The sequence below is a fragment of the Mustelus asterias genome, chromosome 6, assembly GCF_964213995.1.
Source record: "Mustelus asterias chromosome 6, sMusAst1.hap1.1, whole genome shotgun sequence".
Taxonomy (NCBI): domain Eukaryota; kingdom Metazoa; phylum Chordata; class Chondrichthyes; order Carcharhiniformes; family Triakidae; genus Mustelus; species Mustelus asterias.
Window position 1 is genome coordinate 36,971,925 of NC_135806.1, and position 5,101 is coordinate 36,977,025.

The 5,101-nt window shown below is 39.5% G+C and overlaps 1 non-coding gene across 1 annotated transcript; it reads right to left on the minus strand.

The window, feature by feature from the left end:
* Positions 1–1,211: 1,211 nt before the first annotated feature.
* Positions 1,212–1,411, minus strand: LOC144495375 (U2 spliceosomal RNA). The gene has a single exon (XR_013498242.1). It is a non-coding gene; the product is annotated as a U2 spliceosomal RNA (small nuclear RNA).
* Positions 1,412–5,101: the final 3,690 nt, after the last annotated feature.

Sequence of the window (5,101 nt, forward strand, 5' to 3'; positions counted from 1 at the left end):
GGCCCCACAAGTTGTGCCGAACATATCCCTACCTTCTAGGCCTACCTATAACCCTCCATCCTATTAAGACTTCTTGAAGCTTTATGCAATAGTTTATTGGTTTTATTGGTGTACACTAAGTGATTTATTGGTAAATTAAAGAATTTTTAATATTTAATAAAAACTAAAATGCCTAAAAAAAAGGTTAATTTAAGAACTGTCGTTAAGGGCCGCAAACAGACATAACGAACAGAAGTTTTCCATGGTGAGTAATTTGATCTGGGTATGTGATAGGTTTTGTGAGTGGGGTAGGCTTTCAGTGCGATTCTTCAGCACTAACACTAATAATCATGGAAGCTTTATTTACGCTGGATGTAACTTGTGCTTTGAAATTCCTCAATCATTTGCTCTGGTTTGGTGGATTTTGAGTGAATTGCACTGAGATGCCCAGTGCCAGGTAGTAGGAGTCCAGGGACATCTTCCCTCCACTCCAGTCGTGCTTCTCATCTTCCTGTGTTTTTCATACTTGCAGAAAACTGGTTAATTCTGCAATCTTGTTCTCCCAGGAGAGAATCCATGCTCCACTGGAGTGCAGAGCATAAAGTTACAATCCCCATAATGAAACTGTAAATGAAAATAGCTCAATTTATTGGATGATCACCCCCCCAAATGAAGCAAGATTTTACTTTTTGTAGCTTCTACTTTAACATGAATCAAAATCTGTGTGAATTACAATTGAATTAACAGGCAAATGACACATCAAGAAAGAAAGGTAAATTTCATTTTAAGATGTCAGTACAACAAAGATACATCTTGTGCAACCACAAGTACCCACATCATTCCCCACTGACACGTGACACAATTTAGCTGTACAGTTCAACAATATGCTGTTCTTTATTCATCCAGTGTAGGTCAAACATCACATCCAACAACAGCTTTCATGTTTGACTTTCACGAGTATGCTTTGCACATTTATATGAACCCTCTCTCCTGTGGGTCATAGCAGTCCTGATTGTGTAGCTTTCCTTTGTTCCTATTCAATAAGCTAACTATTAACATTTCAATTCATGGTTTGGCCACTTCCATGAAAACCCTGCATTCTTTTTTTTTATACTTTTCCAATTCAATCAAATCAAATCCAATTCAGAGTCTCAACAAGTTGAGACATTTCAGATCCAGGCTGACAAGACAGGACGGGAGACCAAAACCACCCTGTCCTGGGCCTGATCTACATGAGTCAAGCTGATTGGAGAAGGGAGAGGATCCTCCTCCAAGACTTGAGCTCATTTGCATCTTAGCCAAAAGGCCGAGATGCCGCTTTTAAAAATTGCTTCATATGAAACATATGAAGCCTCAGCGTAACCTAATGACCTCAACCAAGTGCAGGCGATCCATACTACACTTGATCTTAGCCAAAAGGCCGAGAAGCGATCTCCAAGCTGTTCACACTTCTTTCCAGGTTTTAGGCCCATTTGGCCAGTTTGCACAATATCCCAACAGCTCTTGTCTCTTTTTTAAAATGTTTTTTACAGCACAAACAGGCCCTTCGGCCCACAAGTTGTGCTGAACACATCCCTACCTTCTAGACCTACCTATAACCCTCCATCCTATTAAGCTCCATGTACTCATCCAGGAGTCTCTTAAAAGACCCTATTGAGTTCGCCTCCACCACCCCTGACGGCAGCCGATTCCACTCGCCCACCACCCTCTGTGTGAAAAACTTACCCCTAACATCTCCCCTGTACCTGCCCCCCAGCACCTTAAACCTGTGTCCTCTTGTAGCAGACATTTCCACCCTGGGAAAAAGCCTCTGAGAGTCCACCCGATCTATGCCTCTCAACATCTTATACATCTCTATTAGGTCTCCTCTCATCCTTCGTCTCTCCAAGGAAAAAAGACCGAGCTCCCTCAGCCTATCCTCATAAGGCATGCCAGTCAATCCAGGCAACATCCTTGTAAATCTCCTCTGCACCCTTTCAATCTTTTCCACATCCTTCCTATAGTGAGGCGACCAGAACTGAGCACAGTACTCCAAGTGGGGTCTGACCAGGGTCTTATATAGCTGCATCATTATACCCGGACTCCTAAACTCAATCCCTCGATTGATAAAGGCCAGCACACCATACGCCTCTTAACCACCTCCTCCACTTTTTCTGCCAAACAAAAATGACTTCCTCTTGAAAGTGATTTTCTTTTTCTCCCCACAAATTCTGTGTTCCTCCATCTGTCTCTGTCAGCCTTTTCTTGGTGTTTCCGTTTCTCTATACTGTTCACTTTCACCCTCCTGCTCCTCTGTGTGCACATCTCCATTGTGCCTGTAGCTCTCCTTTGTGTCTGCCAGTTGCACAGCTTATTTCCTAACTTCTTTCCTGATGCTACTGCTTCCAGATAAAGAGTCACCTTGGACCTTACTGTGCTGCTTCTGGGTCAAAGGTTGTCACAATGGCTACATCAATACAGATATAAATATTTTCAGCAGTTCAAGAAGGCAGCTCACCAGTACCTGCTGAAGGGTAGCTAGGGATGGGCAATAAATGGTGGCCTAGCCAGTGAAGCCTGCATCCAATAAATGAATAAAAACTAAATAATAGATATACATAACAATACATCGCAGTTTGCCAAATCATACAATTAACACTCTAAGTACTGCAGCCCTAACACAATCCTACTCTTCAATTTGATTTTTTTTACTTTTCTTCACAATAATGTATTCTCACTTCACTTCCATCTGTCTTAAGATTTGTCTTTGCAATTCTCTCCTGTTTAAACTTACTGTCAGAGATTGTTCTACCTTGCATAGTAATTAAATGCTGTCATATTTTCTATTGTCCCCACTTTGTGCTATCAAAATCTAAAGTTAAGATCAGACATGCATTTCCCAATGGCAGACAGTGCAATCAAAGGAACATGTGTTAAAGATAGGACTTTTACTACAACATTAGAGGCTAAATTCTCTGACCTATACATTGTACTTGGACTACAGATTACAGCATTGACTCTAAAATATTTGTAATATTCCTTCCAGTGATTAAACTGTGTAATAGTTTTATGAAGGAATTATAAATATTTGGGACTTGGATTGAAGTCTACTCTAGGCAAGTTCACCATAGACTATTTACAAAGTAATATGAAACTGACCATCATGTGTTGTCCTTGGGATGAATATTGGGCCTCAAAATATCTGAGTTCCAATCCATAGCCACAATTATCTTGTGTTGTGAATCAAAACTTCTGCTAATTAATAATTGTTTGGCAAAATGCCAGGACTTACATTTTTACATAAAATAAATATTGAGGTAAACATTATGAATTAGCAATCTCAGCAGAAAACCTGACAGAGGTACAGGTTGAGAATTTGGGTGTGCAAGTCAACATGAGTCACAGAATTTATCATCCATCCTTGGTATGGTTTTCTGTCACCCAAAGCTCTGGGTCAGAACTCTCAATTTGTAAATTTCTACATTTCCTCTATTAAGAAAAACACAATTGCCAGCATATTGTTTCCAACTCATTGAAATAACTTACTTATTAAAGCACAAGTAATGTCACCTTAAGCAAATAAATTGAAAATTAAATCTCTCGTGAAATAGTTTAAAGGAAGCTAGTACTTGCTTCGAAGCCTATCTTTTCAGTTGCCACTCACCCATCAATGCTTATTCTTCTGGCATCCCAGCTTTCTCAGTGAAGCCTATCTTTCCAGTAACCTAAATTTCAAGCTCAAGTATGTAATGCTTGCAGTGTCACATTGTCAATATTGAACATTGCTTGTTTGCTTGTTTATCCCACTGTTCCATGGGGTACAAAGTATTTTTTTGACTGAAGTACATATCTAATGATGCCTTCTGTCATGAATTTTAGTGTTCATCAGAAGTGATGTTCTTTGTTTATTCCCGTTGTGTTATTATGTAATCTATATACCTAATTTATTCCGGGCAAAAGAATGAGCATGTAGTTAAAAGAAAATCTACATTACTACACCAGCCCAAACATTTAGACTGTATATTCAATCATTACTTTGGTGAAAACTCTAAAGACTGAAGGTCATCAAATTCTGAAGTATTAAACATCTAATTATAGCTTAGAAGGATTCTCTGCGTGGAGCTGTTCCAAAACAGTATGCTGAATGTGGCATGACCATAAATTAAGCTTGTCTATTTTGTCATGAGGTTGTTACATTTTTCAAATTTATTTCTGCATGAATTAAGAGAGCAGAGTTGGTATTTAGTGATGCAGCATTACATTAATTTTGACAACAGTCAGCGAACGTCGAGTAGAGCTCAGCGTTACAAGTTGTTGATGCCATTTTTTAAAATGGTTTCGAGTAGGAGGTTATCAGTTTTTGAAGAAGCACAAACTCAAACTGTTATATTTGTAGCGCATGTTGCGGGATGAAAGGATAGAAAGTGATAGCACATGGATTTTGGGTGTAACAAGAGAACAGATTTATTGGGTAACTGTTCTCTCCAGAGTGGCTTGGTCTTGACTGAATTACCACAAAGTAGCCAATGACATCCCCACAGACTGACCACGTGACTAAGCCCTTAAAGGGACCATGCAACACACAATAACTCTAATGGATAACATCCTTCTCCCTTACTTCCAAGATCCCTTAACAATGAATAACTGTGATATATTTACATTGTCATCTGAAAACATGTATAGACATTGGCAGGCAAGATATCATTACACAGTAATTATAATGCAGTTAATAGGAAAGGCAATCTGGAGGGTGCCTATTCTGCACTTCAAGAATCCAATCATCCTTGGCCTTAGAGGTACTCTCAGGATTTGTAGTAGGTGTTTCCACCCTAGAAGGTGCAACAGGTTCTTCAGCAGAAGGTAGACTAGTAACAATAGATTAATTTGAGATCCCAGGGTCACCATTCCCCACCTTTCCATCCCTCAACCATAAACCATCATGGTGTCCTCTTGGTCAAAATCCTAAGTTTAAAAGATTCCACAAAACAGCCAATTCAAAGCAGCTACATATAAACAACACTTCCAATAATACATATCACACTCAATTATTCATCCTGCTGCTTTCTCTAAGTTACTTTGCATGGCTCAGAACTCCTCTGTAGTGCTAACCCAATGGCTACAACATGGCTGGTGAAAGGCTGGA